We start from the raw sequence: 20,336 nt of genomic DNA on the forward strand, positions 1-20,336 counted from the left end.
ATTGAGATCATCTTTAATATAAAATGCTCTTCATCATAATACAACTTTCCTGAATTTTAAAGCCTGAATACAAGCACCACAACTAAAAGTCTGACACTAGGCTATAAACGGACTATACCATGATCGTCACCTCATCACCATCAACCTGTTCACTGTGAGATATTTCATGTCCGACAGCACCTGTAGTCTCGTTTAGCAACTTTTTAGCAACCAGCTTTATAAAGACACCTAACAGCTTAAAGAAAAATCACAAATGTGCTGTAATTGGTGTGTTTTATATCTTAGAATAAAACATGAATGTATCTTAATAATAATAATAAAAAACACTCAAGGACACCTTACAGCAGATCACAAGCACATCATAAAAATACAAGCAGTAAAAATGACAATCAGCATAAAATTAAACCAGCAAATCATTAAAAGCTATCCTAAACAAAAAACGTTTTTATCTAAATAGAGTCTACCTTGCGAATGTACAAAGGCAGGGAGTTCCATAACTTTGGTGCTGTACAGCTAAAAGCCCTGCCACCAAATGACTTCATCTTAAAGTTTGGGACAGATAACAGTTCAGCAGAAGATGATCTCAGTGAGCGCAAAGGGGTGTACAAATGAAGAAGATCATTTCTTAAGCTTGCATTAAACACACTTTATTTTAGGGATTTTACAAATATGCCATTCCAAAAACATTAAAAAAAAAAACATTTACTTTAGAAAGTTGGAAGCAGAAGTGCTAAAACACAAACTCGCTTCTGGGTTTTTGTCTACAGAGACATCATAGTTCCACCACTCTATAGGGGTTGGTTTGGTTATGTATTGGCTTTTTAGGCTCATTTTATATCTGCATTCACTGCCTTTCCGACCCAATCTTGTGCCTTTCCTTTTTATGTTTACAGGAATTATGTGAAGAGTCATCAATGGCAATGATCGAATGTAGTTCGAAACACTTCCACATCAGATAAGGAGAAAGTAAGAGAATTAAATTTTCCTTTTTTATAAAAGCCAGGTTTTCATCTGAAGCTGCAAATGTAACTTATGTGGAAAATTGAAATATATTCTAAAATTTGTGAATAATAATCATTTGCATCAAACTAGTTAAAGACAATAAAATAGTCACTTTGCAAAACTTTTTGCCTCAATCTTGGGTTTCTCTTTTTCCCTTTTTCAGGAATTGCATGAATAGTCATTGGTGACTGAGATCGAATGCAGTGCGAAACCTTCCACATCAGGGAAAGAGACAGTAAGTGAATTTAATTTCCTTCTTGACGCTGACCATGTTAGAATAAGAGCTAGGGATGTTCCAATACCCTTTTTCTCTTACCGATACTGATTCTCATACCTGAGCTCAGGGAATCAACCAAATGCAAGTACTAAACCGATACCTGAGTGGGTATCTGTAGAAACAGTTGTGTATAATTTTAGCCTTGTTTAAATTGACAGATTAAATTTATGGTGTGCTTCAGACTTATCCATTAATAAATTATTACAAATGCATACAGCAAACTAGAGTAAAGTTTTACAAAATAACTGTATAAAAACGGTGCAAAAAAGATATAAAAAATGAATATGAATACTATAGAAAAATAACATCATTGTATCTTAAATTCAGAAACTTTTTTAAAATAAAAAGGCACTTCACCTTTTACATTTTTTTAAAAGTGCAACAGTACCTTATGCTCAGTCTAAATATACCCTAAAGGTTTCACACATCTCAGTATTTTAAAGTGCAACCCTTTAGTAAAATATGCATAGAACATTATAAAGTCTTCACACACAGTGTTTCCAACAGCATAGAAAAAAATAATAACTAAATAAAAGGCCTGCCCTAAATATTTTCTTTTCAGTTAAATTACAAATTGAGATTACAAAACGAAAACACTGACTGAATCCTTTTTTAAGAACCAGCATGCTGTTTATTTCCAATCATGGTTCTTTTTGGTTTTTGTTTCATTCAAATAAAAATAGCAGGCTACCTCAAATCGTTTGCTCTACAGAAGATAGGCATTTAATTAATGCTCCTCTCTGATTCTTATATCGTAACGTCTGTCAACATTTTTAATAGAAGTCTTTATTTTAAAGATTATGTCTTGAGCATCTGATTTTACCTCCAGTGCTTGTGTGATTTTTAGTTGCAATGTCCTCAGTAGCACAGAAATATCAGTATATCAATATAGCCTTTGCTGAAAGGCTGGTTATATCTTACCAGTTATGAGGTATAATAATGTTATTAGAGATTTTAAAGGAAATTTATTAAGAAGGAAATATAGCCTAAACTTTACAACAACAGATTCTATCGTTGTCATAACGTATAGAATGCCCTTAAACAGTGTAGCCCGTAGTCTAGTTGATGGCAAAGAAGTAAGTTTTTTTTATTAAGATTGTTTCATATGTCAAATGAAGCTCTGTTCTTTACAGAAGCTTTAAACAGATGTGCGCTGTGGCCGTGGTGATGAGAGACAATAAGGCACATCTTGACTTGTATTTAAAGTATAGGCTAGGCTACTATAGCAAATAATAATTTAGTTTTTTTAACATGTAGCCAAGGATTGCATTACTTTGTATACATTTTAATAGTTTTTAAAGTTATAAAATGAAAGTTTCAGTTTGGTGTGGAGTTATTATAACCATAAATCATTTAAGTCAATCAGCATTTGTTTGATTTGTAGATTAGGCTATGCAGGCTATTTTAGAAATGGATCTTTTATAAAGACTATTAATAACTGTAATTCTCCAAATGGAAAAAAAAAGTTTAGTTATTTGTTGATTGTATTTATGATGGTGCCGTGTGGAACGCACTCAGAGCAAGTGAAAACCCCAATGCTTTGACTTGTTTTCAGAGCAGAGCACATTTCAGAAAGTTTTGCATTAGGGGCTTCTTTCTCCACTTGTGCAAATACACGAAGGGGTTTATAATGCAGATCCAGGACAGAGGCAACAACCAATAGCGTTGGTTTGGCATCAACTTGTCTGTGTCAAACTGTGACAAGTCTTTTCACTCTTTTCATTATGCTTCTTTTATCAAAATACATCTGTAGGCACTTGTGGTTGCACATATTATAATGTCCCTGAGTTAACAAATAGCCCTATGTGTTGCAAAATAAAATAATAATACATTTTAATTGTTTAACTGATACCATAAATGGGTTAAAAATGCATCCTTTCAGTTAACGGTTAAACAATTAATATGAACATCTCTAGTTTCCTTTCTCACCCCCATATTTAAACACATTTGTTAAATAGAGTGATGGGACTATAATGTCACTTTGTAGGCAAACCAGCAGTCGGCATCACACTGGTTCCCTTGACAAAAAGCCAATAGGCAAATGTAACTTATGTGGAAATTTAAAACGATGCATTAAAATGTTTCAAATAATCAATTTGAATATCAAATAATCAAACAATGTTTCACTCAAATGAGTCAAAGATAATAAAATCGTCACTTTGCAAATCTTCTTGCCTCAATCTTGTTTGTCTTTCTCACTTTTACAGGAATTGCATGAAGAATCATTGGTGACTGAGATTGAATGCAGTCCGAAAACGTCCTTGTCAGGGAAAGAGACAGTAAGTGAATTTAATTTCCTTCTTGATGCAAACCATGTTAGAACCTCAAATCAGAAAAGATTGGCACAGTATGGAAAATGCTAATAAAAAAAGAAAGTACTGATTACTAAATTTACTTTGATTTGTATTGCATTGCAGATAATCCAACAGACATTATTTAATGTGTTAATAAACTTGTATTCCAATTTTGGTTCTTGCAACATATTTGAAAAAAAGTTGACAGGAGTTTAGGGCTGTCATCAGGTAAAATGGTTAAAAAATGATGTGATGTGAAACGGGTGATGTCAACAGGTGAAAGAGGACACGGGTACTGGACTGGCCTGTCTGCAGTCCCGACCTGTCTCCAATACAGAATGTGTGGTGCACCGTACTGTTGCCCACTTTGATTTGTTTGCAGGAAGAATGGTGCAAAATTACACATGAAACACTTTATCACTTGCTGTCTCCAGCCCCTAAACATATTTTTAAGTGTTGTAAAAAAGAATGGTAACATTACGCAATTTTTTATTAGCAATTTCCATACTGTCTCAACTGTTTCTGATTTGTGGTTGTAGAAGGAGGGTTGATTTATCATATTAGGCTGTTTTACCTGGGCTGTTTTCTCAAAAATGTTGTTGTGATGACTCTCTTTGAGTAAAATATACACCTCTCTATTAATGAATAATAATAACTAGTGTATTGGGGGATGGGCATGACGTGGACATGAAATGTAAGTACAGTCTGGCCTTGTGAGAACCCCCATATTTTAACACATTTGATGAATAGAGTTTGGTCAGTTATGTGTTGGCTTTTTAGGCTCAATTTATACTTGCCATTTGCTTTCTTGTACAAAAACTCAGATAACAAATTAAATGAAATTGTAGATGTTATCCAAGAATTTTTCATTCATTTGCTTTTCCCTAACACCTGAAATTGGCCAGGTATTATTAGTTCATTAGTTAAGTGTAGTACTTACTTGGCTTTTTGACCCAATCTTGTGAATTTTTTTTTTTTTTTTTTTTTTTCCTTTTCACATTTACAGGAATTATGTGAAGAGTCATCAATGGCAATGATTGAATGTGGTTCGAAACACTTCCACATCAGATAAGGAGAAAGTAAGTGAATTTAATTTCCTTCTTGATATGAGCAGAGTTTCTATCCAAAACTGCAAATATATCTTATTGCAAACAAAATAATTTCCTCTTTGACAATGACAATGTTCGATGTAGAAGGGTTAAGTGCTATTTTAGGCTGTTTGTCCTGGGCTGTTATCTCAAAAATAACTCTCTTTGAGTAAAATAGACCTCTTTCTGTTAGGGATGTCAATTTCCACAAAATCCTGTGATCCATGATCATTTAAATTATTAATTAATCATTAATCACCACTCCATAAACATAATAGATAAAGTTTTGAATGTTTTGAAATATTAAACAAATCACCCTAGCCTTTTCCATTTTGAGACTTACAGTAATTATTAGCTTAGTCTGTATAAACAGTCCATTTATAAAATACATAATTAATGAATGTGTTAATGAAGAATAAAACCAATATGCAATATGCTCTTTGCATAATGATCACTGCGAAATAAGCTAAGTGCTCATTTTATATATAAACTATAAATATAAAAAAAAGAAATGAAGTAATGGAACATTATATGTAAAAAAAAAATCTAAATTTATATACAGTAGTAGGCTAGGCTAAAAAAAAGGTGCCTTAAAGCTTCTGTGAAGAACAGACTATATATGATAGGTGACACAATCTCAATAAACACTTGGTGCTTGATGTCAGATAGGCTACATTTATTTAAGGGCATTCGATACGACATTGATAGAATCTGTTGATGTCAAACTTAGGTTTCCTTTATAATATTAAGATATTTCCTCAGTAATACTACTATTATCCCTCATCACCGGTAAAATAACCAGCTTTTGTATTTCATGTATTTTAAATGTAGATTTTCCTGCCAGTTTGATGCAGGCAAATAAAATTGTGGCCTTTATTTAATTAAATCTTTGTTTAATTAAATCTTACTTTCACCTGAACTCGCCACGAGTAAGACGGAGAAAATAAAAACACATCAGCATAGATAAAAATTCAGATGCTTAAGACATAATCTGTAAAAGAATGACTTCTTTTAAGCTTTGTTAGTTTTAAAGTTTGTAGCAAATATAAGACAGCGGTTTGGGATAAACCAATTACAGCGGAACATTAATTAAATCCTTATTTTTCAGAGAGTGAAACAAATCATCCACTGCACAGTTGTGCAACAGGCACGAACATAAATGTACACTTCATATATATATTTTTTGGAAAATAATGTATTTTTTGGTGGTCAATTATCTACAAAATAAAGAATGAATAACATTTGTGGTGAAGTGTTTCAAAAGAAGTACTGCTATTCAGACCCAAAACACAAACTTTTTGTTAAATAAATAAAATATAAAAAGTGAAACATTCACAGTTTCAGGGAAGCCTATATTAAACAGCTTTCACTGTTAATGACAAAATCATCCATTGCGCTGGCCAGTTTCAATAATTTAACTATAATAATTTAACATTTAATTAAGTAATTTGAAAGAGCAGGACAGGCTTTACAAGCTATTCAGAGCACTGAACGTGTTCACAGATTACCTAGAAAGGACAAACTCGGTCTGAAGGATGAGAGAACTCAGAAACTCATTGTGAGAATTCCAATTCGTGCCAGTCTGTCAGATGAAATTGCTTAAAACACCTTAATATTTTAGAGAAACTAGTTAAAGTTTGCATAACCAATAATTGATCTTATCCACCCGTGACCCACTCATAATTAAACATCATTTAGCCTACTTTTTGATTTCCTGACCTGCAAATTAACGGCAGCACCCGCAGATATAACCGAGATCCACTTAAAACAGGGTTTTATGGATCCCCCACATAACATAAACTGCACACACTTGATTATTTAATGTGTAAAGTTGTGGACGCTTGTCTCGCAGCACAAATCATAACTTATCCTTTAATGTCCATGCTTAATCTGTCATCGATAAGGTCTGTTGATTAAACTGATTACTGACAATAAATCGATCATTGAGTAACTGTTAGCATCCCTACTCTCTATTAATTTATAATAATAACTAGTGTATTGGGGGATGGGCATGACATGGTCATGGATTGTAAGTACAGTTTGGCCTTGTGAGGACCCCCATAATTTAACACATTTGATAAGTACAGTTTGGTCTGTTATGTGTTCACTTTATTGTGTATTGGGGGATGGGCGTGACATGGACATGAATTGTGAGGACAATTTGGCCTTGTGAGGACCCCCATATTTTACACAGTTGATGAATAGAGTTCGGTTGGTTATGTGTTGGCTCATTTTACATCTGGCACTAAGATTTTTGTCATTCATGTACAAAGTGTTTTAGTATTAATTTGACATTTTAGCGTCTATAAGGTTTATCTGATGTGTGCACTTTTTAGCCTGGACATGCTTTCAATTCAATAATAACTGCAGTGACTTTTTACAAATTGATGCTTTCATATAAAAGTTGTGGTATGTCTAGCATGTGAATTGGATTTTAATAAAAACTCTCCCTCTGTACAGTGTCACCATGAAGTACACAGTGCTGTTTTTTCCAGTTTGGATTTGTGCGATGATTGATTGTAGTGGTCCCATGTCAAGTAGAAAGTGGCCGACTTCAACTTGCAAATGTAAGTATCTATGTCACAAATAATCAGCGTAGAAATGTATGTGTCATCTTTTTTAGTCTGCGTTCTTCAGTACAATATGGATTTCTCCTATAATTTCTAGGTATTTTTTTAATAGTGTTTTTTTTTTTCTTCCATCAATTCACTATTTGAAAGCCATATCCATTTTTTCACATTTGTTGTTTTAAGTAAATAAAAGATTATATTAACGAATAAATTAATGTAAAATTGATCCTAACAGTACTAGGATTAGAGAGCATAATTTAATTTCAAGGTAAATTAAATTCAGTATTATAACATGCATTCATTTTGTTATGCAAGGCAAAAAACTACACATTTAGTGTTGTTGTATATTGTGCTATGTAAAATAAAATATTTTACAGCACAGCAAACACTATAGATTAGATAAAACATATAAGAAATAAAATCTTGAAATAGATCAGTCTGTGTGGAATGAATGTATACATTATACAAGTTCCACTGCTTGAATGGAATTAATGAAATAAATCAACTTTTTGAAGATATTCTAATTATATGACCAGCACCTGTAATTAGCTGAAGAAATACAACAGTTAGGCAGCACTAGGGAACTGTGCTCTTATTGAGTAGGATACAGAAAGCCTGCACTCTGACTGTAAAATAAGTCTTTATAGTTTTTTTTACAATGTCAGTAAAAATTTGTATTTCTGTAAATTTGTGTTTATTTTTGGCAGACACCAACTCAAGGACAGTTATTATAAAAACATGGAGCAGACTGAAGTGAATGCAGTCATAAAACATTTTAAAGGGACGCCTCACCACAAAAGCACAGTGTGATCAGTGCAAGAAAGCAGAAGACTATGTTCTTAAAAAAAGAAGAAACATTAAGTGACTTTGTGAGGAACAGAGGTTTGCAGATAAATAAAAGAAATGTTGGAGTGCATTTCAACAAAGAAAAGCAAAAACTGCTTTTAAACGGTTAGTTCATCCAAAAAATAAAATTAGGCCATGGTTTATTCACCCTTATGCAATCCTAGCTGTATATGACATTCTTCGTTCAGACAAACACATTAAGAGTTATTTAAAATTTTCTCTGAGCACTTAAATACTATTATGGATGTGAAGTGTGGGCCTTGTTGGAACCGTTCCAATACATGTCATGTCTTTTGAAGCGGATCGATAGGTTTGTAACAAATATTTATTTTTTATGAATTATGAACTCCAGTTGCTACTTGCGTGTTGGCGACAGAGTCAGATGAACCTAAACAAATCAAAGAACAAATTAAAGATGTCCCAAACTTGCCAACTTGACTTTTCGCAAACAAGCATACAGACATTAGCTGTGTTTCCATCCAAAAATGCGGATGAACTTTACGCGCAAAACTGGATTAACGCGTTAAAGACGTGCAAATAAAGCAGCGTTTCCATCCAACGAGTCAAAGCAAACAAAATCGTCACTTCCTGATTAACTGGCGCCAAATATCAACAGTAAAAACTGAATTTGCTGTGGTAAGAGAAGCTGCGTCAATCTTTTCTTCATCTAATAAATGACACGGAGCACAGACGCTTTTATTTCTTGAGGTCATTAATAATATAATAACATTAATACTTAAACGGTTAGGTGTTTTAGAATGACCAAAACAACAGTTCAGATGGTTTACAGTGTGCTGCTGGTTTCTCCATTTACGCACATTTTCATCATCACATGATCTCTTATAACAAAATCACATGACCTTTTTTAATGCGCACACTGGAATTTGTGCGGTAAAAGTGTTTCCATCATAGTTTATGTGCATCTTTTCTTATTGAATAAAAAGTTTATCCTACTCAGTTATGCGCATACGTTTTTTATTCGCATTTTCAAAATTTATGCGCAATATGGCGTTTCCATCAACTGTTTTTTTATGCACATATGCAAAATGCACATAAAAATAGGTGCATGGAAACAAAGCTAATGACAGATTCAAAAATCCATTGATCTGCTTCAAAAGACACATTAACCTCCCGGATGCGTATGGGTTCGTTTCACGTCAGATATTTGTGCTTTTTCAAGGTTTAAAAAGGGGTCACAATTCACTACCAATATAATGTTTGAAAGTGCCCAGAAAAATTCTAAATAACTCTTAATGTATTCATCTAAAAGAAGAATGTCATGTACACTGAGGATGGCATTAAGTTGAGTAAATCAATTTTAATTTTTGGTTGAACTAACCCTTTAAGGGGCAGAACCCTCAAAATGTTGTCATTGAGTTGTTTTTTTAAAAAGCCTTGGTGAATAAATGCATTTGAGACAGTGATTTGATGTTACTGATCTATTTATCTATCTACCTATCTCTCTCTGTCTGTCTGTCTATTAGCTAGTCCAGTTAAACACTGATTGTCCTCACAATCCTGCGTTAGTAATGTGTGTGGATGTGTATGAGTAAAGTCCAGTTAAACACCAGTTGTCCTCACAGTCCTGTGTTAGTAATGTGTGTGGGTGTGTATGAGTAAAGTCCAGTTAAACACCAGTTGTCCTCACAGTCCTGTGTTAGTAATGTGTGTGGGTGTGTATGAGTAAAGTCCAGTTAAACACCAGTTGTCCTCACAGTCCTGTGTTAGTAATGTGTGTGGGTGTGTATGAGTAAAGTCCAGTTAAACACCAGTTGTCCTCACAGTCCTGTGTTAGTAATGTGTGTGGGTGTGTATGAGTAAAGTCCAGTTAAACACCAGTTGTCCTCACAGTCCTGTGTTAGTATTGTGTGTGGGTGTGTATGAGTAAAGTCCAGTTAAACACTAATTGTCCTCACAATCCTGTGTTAGCAAAGTGTGTTGGTGTGTATGAGTGAAGTCCAGTTAAACACTGATTGTGCTCATAATCCAGGGTTGTTAGTGTGTGTGTGTGTGTAACACTCATGGCTGTCCTCATAATGCATGATTAAATCCGAAACGCCCACTTTTGCCATGTCCCCACATTGTTGTAGGATGTCAGGTCTTAATATTTCCAGACTCTTTCACAATAATTAAATTCTGAGTAGACAGAATTATTCCCCATGCAATATGGAGAAGATTCATATTTCTTACTAATCTGTAAGACAAAAGGAAATGTGGGTCCCCATATACCATGATGGTACTTATTTGGGAAAAAGGTCCTGTGGTGGGGAGAGTGGGGCCGAACACCCAGAAAGGGGAGAAAGAGAGTGGAGACACCGGCGGCTGGTCAGTAGCCCAATCAGAAATAATTAATAACACCTGCTTTCTCTAGTGATTGGGCCGGAGAGACGCCTTCTTAAGGGAGCAGGAGAGACCAGGGAGAGGGAGAACCGAGTAACAGCCGGCACATTGTGGAGCGTGTTGCTCAGCACTAAAAATAATAATAATAATAAAACTTATCACTTGCCTTAACGCCGACCCTGTCTTCTTCTTCCCTCACAACGAACCTTACTACAGTGGTGCCGAAACCCAGGAAGAAGAAGAGATCTCGCTGCCAAGATGACCACTCCGTCAACCAGTCCGTTTGCGGAAGTGATCCAGGCGCTCGCGGTCCTCCACCGTGAACAGCACCAGGAACTCCTGGATATACGGGCCGAGCAAGAAGAGCGCTTCAAAGTCCTGGTGGAGGCCCAGCGCGAGGACCGCGAGCTCGTCCAGAGTCTGCTGGACCGGGAGATCCAGCCCGCGGTAACATCAGCCACCCACCCTCCCATAACGCTACACAAAATGGGGCCAACGGATGATCCGGAAGTGTTTCTCGATTTATTAGAGAAGATGGCCAAAGCATGTGGGTGGCAGCGGGCCAATTGGCCGGTCCGAGTCATCCCGCTGCTGTCGGGCGAAGCCCAGACCGCCGCACAGCAGCTACCGGCCGAGGATCTCCTGGACTATGCTCACCTGAAGCGAGCCATACTTCAGCGGGCCGGCCGCAATCCGGAGGAACAACGCCAGCGATTCCGGTCGCTGAAGCTGGAAGAAAGCGGCCGGCCCTTCGTATTTGCCCAGCAGCTCCGTGATGCCTGCCGCAGATGGCTGGTACAGGATGACCGAACCATCGCCCAGGTCGTGGATGCCGTGGTACTGGAGCAGTTTATCGCCCGCCTTCCCTCCCGAACATCGGAATGGGTCCAGTGCCACCGGCCAGACGATCTAGACACGGCCATCCAGCTGGCGGAGGATCACCTGGTAGCGAGGTCCAGGGTCGGCGAAGTAACATCTCTCTCTCTCTCTCTCTCTCTCCCCCTGTCCCTTCTCTGTCTCTCTCTCCTCCCACTCCCAGGCCCAGATCGAGGGGACCGCCCATTCCGGCGCCCCGGAGGCGAACCCCAGGCCCGGACCCTCAGCGCTTCACGCCTCGTTGGGGCACTTACCGGGACAGAGACGGGGACGCCCGTACTATGGGCGGATTTCAGGCGCCGACAGGTCTCTCTCCGGCCCAATCAGTTGGTCCTACTGGCCCCGGGGGTGTAACGGGAAGGTCTGGGCCGGCGTGTTGGCATTGCGAGGGGGAGGATCATGCCCCAGAAAACTGCTCCGTAATGGAGGTGGGTGCATTGATCCGCCTGCCCGACGTGCCAGCCGTCGCCCCCGGTCGCAATGGACTGTATCAAATACCGGTGAGTATTAAGGGGGATACCTATCAGGCATTGGTGGATTCAGGCTGTAACCAAACCTCCATCCACCAATGCTTGGTGCAACGCTCGGCATTGGATAAGAGCCGCACGGTTCAGATAAGGTGTGTGCACGGAGAGGTAAGACACTGTCCGCTAACGGCTATGAAAATTCAATTCAGGGGGAAAAAGCATAATGTGGAGGTAGCGGTTAATCCACACCTCAAACACCCGCTAATCTTGGGGACGAATTGGCCTGATTTTAACAAATTACTGGAAATCTTAAGCGCGGGTGTATCTTGGAAAAAAAAAATCGCCGAAGAGGGGGCGGGTCGCTCAGCTGGGGGAATCCCAAGTGATGACGTCACGCGCTGACTCAGGGGCAGGGCCGGGAATTTCCCGGTGGAAAGACTTTCCCCTAGAGCAGTCGCGTGACGACACGCTGAGACATGCACTTGAAAGAGTGCAGGTTATTGATGGGAGAAACCTCCAGCCTGATCGACCCCGTCCTATCCGTATTTTAAGATTATTAATGACAGGGTGTATCGAGTGACCCAAGACACTCAAACAAAGGAAGATACAACCCAATTATTAGTACCAAAGAACCGCCGGGAAATGCTTTTCCAGGCGGCTCACTCGAATCCCATGGCCGGACATTTAGGTCAAGCGGCCACATTAAATCGCCTCATGACCCGATTCTTTTGGCCGGGCATTCACGGGGATGTTAGCAGATGGTGCGCTGCATGCCGTGAATGTCAACTGGTGAACCCACCGGCCACATCAAAAGCGCCATTGCGCCCTTTACTAATTATAGAGATCCCCTTCGAGAGAATTGGTATGGATCTCATCGGGCCATTAGAGCGATCCGCACGCAGGCACCGCTTTGCATTAGTCATAGTGGATTATGCAACGCGGTACCCGGAAGCAGTAGCGCTCCGTAACATCTAGGCAAAGAGTGTTGCGGAAGGTCTGTTTAGTCTGATCTCCCGAGTGGGGATCCCCAAGGAGATCCTCACTGATCAAGGCACCGCGTTCATGTCACGTACACTACGCGAACTTTACGGATTATTGGGCATTAAATCGATTCGCACCAGCGTCTATCACCCACAAACAGACGGGCTGGTTGAGCGATTTAATCGCACGCTTAAATCCATGATCCGTAAATTCGTTCACGAGGACGCGAAAAATTGGGATAAATGGTTGGAGCCCTTATTATTTGCTGTGCGGGAGGTTCCCCAAGCCTCCACGGGGTTTTCCCCTTCGAGCTTCTCTACGGCAGACAGCCCCGTGGGGTTTTGGATGTTGTTAGAGAGGTTTGGGAGGACGAGCCTTCACAAAGCAAAAATGAAATTCAATATATCCTGGACCTAAGAGCAAAACTCCACACACTGGGGCGGCTCTCTACGGAGAATTTGCTCAAGGCTCAGGAGGAACAACGCAGGCGATATGATAAGGGCACTAAACTACGAAAATTCACAAAGGGAGATAAAGTCCTTGTACTGCTGCCTTCTTCCAGTTCCAAATTACTCGCCAAGTGGCAAGGGCCGTTTGTGGTCACACGACGAGTTGGCGATCTTGATTATGAGGTGATGCGAACGGACAGGAGAGGGGCACGTCAAATTTACCATATTAACTTATTGAAACTGTGGAGGGAGCCGGAGGAGGTGATGCTGGCGGCACTCGTTTCCAGCGAAGATGACCTGGGACCGGAGAGTGTTAACCGGAATGGGGCAAAGACTCTGGTCGCCGGGGGTGATCATCTTTCGCCCGCGCAGCTCACCGACGTCCGACGCCTCCAAACCGAATTTGCAGACGTGTTCTCCCCCCTACCCGGTCGCACCAACTTAATTCAGCACCACATCGAGACCGAACCGGGCGTGGTCGTAAGGACCCGACCGTATCGCTTGCCTGAACACAAAAAAAAGGTGGTTCAGGATGAATTAAGAAAAATGCTGGAAATGGGTGTAGTAGAAGAATCCCGCAGTGACTGGGCCAGCCCGATCGTTTTGGTACTCAAAACAGATGGGTCAGTCCGGTTTTGTGTGGATTACCGCAAATTAAATGCGGTGTCGAAATTCGACGCGTATCCAATGCCGCGGGTTGACGAGTTGCTCGACCGGTTAGGCGGGGGCGGTTCTCTCCCAGGAGGTTGAGGATGAGGAGCGCCCGGTGCTGTACATCAGCCGGAAACTGTCCAACCGGGAGGCTAGGTACAGCACCATAGAAAGGGAGTGTTTGGCGATACGGTGGGCGGTCCTCACCCTCCGTTATTATCTCCTGGGGCGAGAATTCGTCCTCTGTTCGGACCATGCTCCCCTCCAGTGGCTCCACCGCATGAAGGATACCAACGCGCGGATCACCCGTTGGTATCTCGCTTTACAACCATTTAATTTCAAGGTGGTCCACAGGCCGGGCGCGCAGATGGTCGTGGCTGACTTCCTCTCCCGGGCGGCAGGGGGGGGAGGGGGGGCCGCAGGCCGGACGGCTGCCCGGCCTGAGACGGGCGGTGGGGGTATGTGGTGGGGAGAGTGGGGCCGAACACCCAGAAAGGGGAGAAAGAGAGTGGAGACACCGGCGGCTGGTCAGTAGCCCAATCAGAAATAATTAATAACACCTGCTTTCTCTAGTGATTGGGCCGGAGAGACGCCTTCTTAAGGGAGCAGGAGAGACCAGGGAGAGGGAGAACCGAGTAACAGCCGGCACATTGTGGAGCGTGTTGCTCAGCACTAAAAATAATAATAATAATAAAACTTATCACTTGCCTTAACGCCGACCCTGTCTTCTTCTTCCCTCACAACGAACCTTACTACAGGTCCCAATAAACCACCCGTACCAGTATGTGTGTGTGTGTGTGTGTGTGTGTGTGTGTGTGTGTGCGTTGGTGCGACCGGACTGTTGGGACAAAACACCTGAATACATACCGACAATATGAGGACACACCGTAACTATTGGGACAGTGCTAATGTCCCGATAAGTCAAGCAGCGTACAAGTGTTCAAAATGGTGTGACATACCACCTCCCGCCTTTTCTCGTTATGTCCTAATAGTTACGGTGAGCCCGTTTTTCTGTGTGTATCTGTGTATGCTCATTGTGTATAATCTCCCACTATCGTCCCTCCGCTGCTACTGCTCTTTCATACACATTTCTGCTCGTCACAGTCGCGTTTCATTGGTCTAGCGAGAGGGCCTCCTCGTCAGCGATTGGCTGAATTTGATCGCGTTTCATTGGTCGATCAGCGGAATCCTCGTCAGCGATTGGCTGGATTTCATGTCCATCAATAGCAGCCCGCTTCATGTTTCCAATTGGCTGCCGAAGACACGCGAGGTAGACCTTTAATTCCAACGGAGTGAACTATCAGCAACTACAAAAGAGAACCATTTGTGCATCTTTAAGGTATGAACTGCTTATTTACTGTATACTTTTGTGGCGTGTGTTAAGTTAACTTTAAACATTGTGTGCATGACGAGTTAGTCAGGGTCATATCACTTAAGGTGCGACATCATTAGCAGATTAAATGGTGTCCGTGACCCAGTTTGTTTATATTACAGTTATATGACACGTATATTCATTTCTTAGTGATTGTACTAACTTTACAGTCTGACAACTCAGTCCACTACAGTCTTTGAGTTCATATTTAATGAAACACATTACTGGTAAGTTGGACATTTTTGGCTTCATTTTAAACATTTTAAACAGACATGGATGATGCTAAATACAGGTGTAAACGAGGTCTAAACTTGAGCTTGTCCACTGTAGACTATTTATTATTATTAGTAGTAATAATAAGTAGTAGTAGTATTAACAACATACAAATTTTATGGTATAATAAACAATAACAAGGTGGTCAGGATGTCAATAGAAACACTTTAAGGAAGGGTAGTAAACTGTGTCATATATTTGACTAAAGATTAAAAAGCAAGGTTAGCTTAACATCACAAACTATTCAATATTAGGTTATTACTTTGTGTTTTAGTCAGGAATGTTTTAATTATGCAATAGTTTTCCCACAGCATCGATGCTTCAAAAAAGGGATGGATAACTGGGATGCCTGAATGATGATCACAGAAATCCTAAATGAAGGCAGTAGTTCTTAAAGAAGCCCACACCTGTGTCCGTTTTCTACAGGGATAACTTTCCAGATGAAGAAATTACCCACTTCTATGGTGATTCTTCTTGGCCATGGCATTCAAGGGTAAGTGTGTGGTCTCTTTAAGACACGTTTGTTGTAGGACTGGGCGATATGGGCAAAAAATCATATCCCGGTATTTTTAGGAGGAACGACAGTATATGATGTATATCTGGTATTTTCCCATAAATGGTTACTTGAGAGTTAAAGCCTTTATTAAAACTTTTATCAAACAGTTTTTGAGCAACATATAATTCAAGCACATGGGTTTCCCTCTCTGTTTACAAAAAAAAAATAGCTGCACAAAAAATAACAGCTGCACAAAATCTTTTTTTCTTTTTTTTTCCTGCTTAAAACTGTTACACAACATTTCAAGTAAAAAAAAAATCTTTGATAAATAAATACAGTACAGGGTTTTTTCCTGCTTAACACTATACACAGCACTACTGTGCTGTTGTGCAAATAACAAAATAAACAGAACCATACACACACTTAAATAGTAACACAACAAAAAAATATTGTAGGATAGAAAAAACCACAATAAATGTAAATATGAAACGCACACTATTTTGACACAATTACAGTGTTGTTATAAGTAATCCTGTATACCACAGTTGTGTGATTTTACAAACAACAATTAAATCAGCTGTATATGTTTTATTAGTTACACATTTACATGTATGTATTGTGCACGATTATTAAACAGTGCACATATCGAAGATATCTACAGAGAAATCTTCCACTCCAAGTTAAAAAGTCCTACACTTTTTCTTTTGTTTGGACTAAACTTGTTTTACTAAATATTAAATAAGGAGATGAAAGCAAATAGACTATAGATATGAGAAGTAATGAAACAGTTTCAGAGTACTGTGATAAAATGCTGGTTAAGCATATAAATGTAAACAGTCATTATAACAGAGCAGAACACATAGCTAAATGTATTATTATGTCAATGTAAAGAAGAGACCGTCATGCAATAAATACTGAACTTATAATCAGTGAATATGAGCTGGTTTTATTTTCGAAATGTGGTATAAATTCCTCCCATTTTGACATTTTTAATTTATTTGAACACATCAGTCAATTTGACAAGGCTTCTATGTTCATTCTTGCTGTCAATTGCGAAAGGAATGATCAATAAAAGGTTTCTGATAAACCGCTGTGACAGCTGCAGGCGCTGTGTGACGTGCGTGTACGCGAGGTGAGTCAGATTTCGATACAACACCAACACTGCATGTTCCTCCATGTTGTGTCAGTGATGGGTCATTCTTGAATGTTTTGTTCATTTTGAACAAATCTATTGTATGACTCATGGAGTGAATCATTTATTTGCGCATGCGCTCATTTGTGCAAGTGAAGCTCGTGTGCTGCCTTGAAGTGGTCTGTTTCGCGCAGAATGCGCATGTGTGGCTTCAAACCATATCGATATAAACGATGTTGGATAATCCTGCATCGAGTTGGGGAATCATATCGATATATCCCCAGAACTCAATATACCGCCCAGCCCTAGTTTGTTGTATTGTGTTGTGGATTTCATTTATTAGTTTAGTTTTTGATGTTTCAAATTACTCTAAAGAAATAAATTCATTGTTTGTGCATGTTTTTAAATTTCAGTATTAATCCACACAGTGGCAAAAGTTGAACTATTCTGAAAATTGACTGCAGCATATGTGTATGAACAGCTGATTGTGGTCATAGCAATGACAGAGTTCAGAAACTAATTTAAATTGGTAAAGGAAGAAGCACACATTGAGTTTTCAACGTGGTTTTGGACACAATGTTTGAATACCCCATACAGATTTAACCTGAGAGATACAGTACAAGCACTGATCTATAATAGATACGTGATTACAAGCCGTGCCGGGTGATTACAAGTTACAACACACAATTAAATACATATTTTGTAATCTACACAAAATAAGGCAACCATTTTAATCACATCTACAGGTTGTGATCATAGACTGTAAAATATATGGACGGAGCATCCGTGACGTCAACCATAGGTTTCTGAACACTGCAAAAGAAGCTACAAGTAGGCGCGGCCAACCGTCGCCATTTTGTTCGCGCGTCATCGCACCCACGGCGGGATACCAAACAAGGGCAAAGAGGCGGAGAGTGAGCGGAGCTACAGACACCTGCTGGCACTTTGCTTAGACCTGGCAGACAGACTTTACTCTGGGAGAAACACTTAATACTTTATTACATGCGACTCGTTTGTGTTCTGACCACATGTGCTTGGCTGTACACTATATCAATAAAGTGTTTAGACTTTTAAAAACACTTTAGTAATACATTGAGCCACTAAACATTGTTCTTATGACGTTTTTCTACAGGAGGAAAACGTGAATTACTTCCAAACACTTTAAATATAGTCTGTGTTAGTAAATGCAAGACTATTGATGAAATCCAGCATAACACTGTATGATAACGCTTCAGATGACTGTTCTAGAGCCTACAGCTAATCAATCTGTCACATTCTGGAGTGCTTTACGGGTCTAAAGAAAAATATTAATGATAAATGATCTTAAATAAAACAAATATATTTATAGAGATGGTATACAAGTATATAACTTTACTCACATGGGAAACGAGGCCACATGAATGGTTTGTGAGCACAATTAAGTGCACACAGCATCCAATATCATCTAATAATTGTAAGAAATAAGTCCAAAAGGCAGCTGACTGTGTAAAGCCACATAAAACAAAACAAAAATACGATGAATATGCTGAGATCAGTGGCTAATCTGCCGGATTCAGCTGAGGTGAAGTGACGGCGACCAGCGAGACCTAGCTGTCACTCAAGTGGCCACGCCCTTAATTATGCAAACTTAATATAACCTAATACAAAGGAAATGGATGAATTATAAAAAAATTCACCCCCCTCACAGTTGTCATGAAGGGAAATATTAGCTATATGAACCAAAATGGTTCTTTATACCAGGCTGTAAACACCTTTTTTTCTGCTGTAAAGTTGGCCATTCTAACAGTGGGCTCAATTACAATTTGCTCTATTATGGAGCCAGGACTAGCGGAATTTTGATGAACTGCAGTTTCAGTTACTTCCGTATTGGCTTCCCGAGGGAGAGCGGGAGGTTGCCGCTTGTGATTTGAAGGAAGAAGAAATTGGTCCATATGAATGGTGAATCATTTATTATAATCACTCATTTATAATGTCACTCGTGTAGCCAATAGGATTATTGCAAAAACTAAGCTCTGTGCTCTACCATAGTTCATTAAACTTGCACCTTTTGTCCATTGAGATCATCTTTAATATAAAATGCTCTTCATCATAATATAACTTTACTGAATTTTAAAGCCTGAATACAAGCACCACAACTAAAAATCTGACACTAGGCTATAAACGGACTATACCATGATCGTCACCTCATCACCATCAACCTGTTCACTGTGAGATATTTCATGTCCGACAGCACCTGTAGTCTCGTTTAGCAACTTTTTAGCAACCAGCTTTATAAAGACACCTAACAGCTTAAAAGAAAAATCACAAATGTGCTGTAACTGGTGTGTTTTATATCTTAGAATAAAACATGAATGTATCTTAATAATAATAATAATAAAAAGCACTCAAGGACACCTTACAGCAGATCGCAAGCACATCATAAAAATACAAGCAGTAAAAATGACAATCAGCATAAAATTAAACCAGCAAATCATTAAAAGCTATCCTAAACAAAAAACGTTTTTATCTAAATAGAGTCTACCTTGCGAATGTACAAAGGCAGGGAGTTCCATAACTTTGGTGCTGTACAGCTAAAAGCCCTGCCACCAAATGACTTTATCTTAAAGTTTGGGACAGATAACAGTTCAGCAGAAGATAATCTCAGTGAGCGCAAAGGAGTGTACAAATGAAGAAGATCATTTCTTAAGCTTGCATTAAACACACTTTATTTTAGGGATTTTACAAATATGCCATTCCAAAAACATAAAAAAAAAAAAAAACATTTACTTTAGAAAGTTGGAAGCAGAAGTGCTAAAACACAAACTCGCTTCTGGGTTTTTGTCTACAGAGACATCATAGTTCCACCACTCTATAGGGGTTGGTTTGGTTATGTATTGGCTTTATAGGCTCATTTTATATCTGCATTCACTGCCTTTCCGACCCAATCTTGTGCCTTTTCCTTTTTATGTTTACAGGAATTATGTGAAGAGTCATCAATGGCAATGATCGAATGTGGTTCGAAACACTTCCACATCAGATAAGGAGAAAGTAAGAGAATTTAATTTTCCTTTTTTATAAAAGCCAGGTTTCCATCTGAAGCTGCAAATGTAACTTATGTGGAAAATTGAAATATATTCTAAAATTTGTGAATAATAATCCTTTGCATCAAACTAGTTAAAGACAAAAAAATAGTCACTTTGCAAAACTTTTTGCCTCAATCTTGGGTTTCTCTTTTTCCCTTTT

The 20,336-nt window shown here is 39.0% G+C and overlaps 2 long non-coding RNA genes across 2 annotated transcripts; both read left to right on the plus strand.

Annotated features, from left to right (window-relative positions):
• The first annotated feature begins 892 nt into the window (after window positions 1-892).
• On the plus strand, window positions 893-9,472 carry LOC130219697 (uncharacterized). The gene is made up of 6 exons (XR_008836079.1): window positions 893-966; window positions 1,166-1,237; window positions 3,487-3,558; window positions 4,580-4,652; window positions 7,122-7,228; window positions 7,939-9,472. It is a non-coding gene; the product is annotated as an uncharacterized LOC130219697 (long non-coding RNA).
• Window positions 9,473-15,097: 5,625 nt separating this feature from the next.
• Window positions 15,098-20,142, plus strand: LOC130219704 (uncharacterized). The gene is made up of 3 exons (XR_008836080.1): window positions 15,098-15,180; window positions 15,798-15,979; window positions 20,069-20,142. It is a non-coding gene; the product is annotated as an uncharacterized LOC130219704 (long non-coding RNA).
• Window positions 20,143-20,336: the final 194 nt, after the last annotated feature.

The sequence above is a fragment of the Danio aesculapii genome, chromosome 3 (genome assembly GCF_903798145.1).
Source record: "Danio aesculapii chromosome 3, fDanAes4.1, whole genome shotgun sequence".
Taxonomy (NCBI): domain Eukaryota; kingdom Metazoa; phylum Chordata; class Actinopteri; order Cypriniformes; family Danionidae; genus Danio; species Danio aesculapii.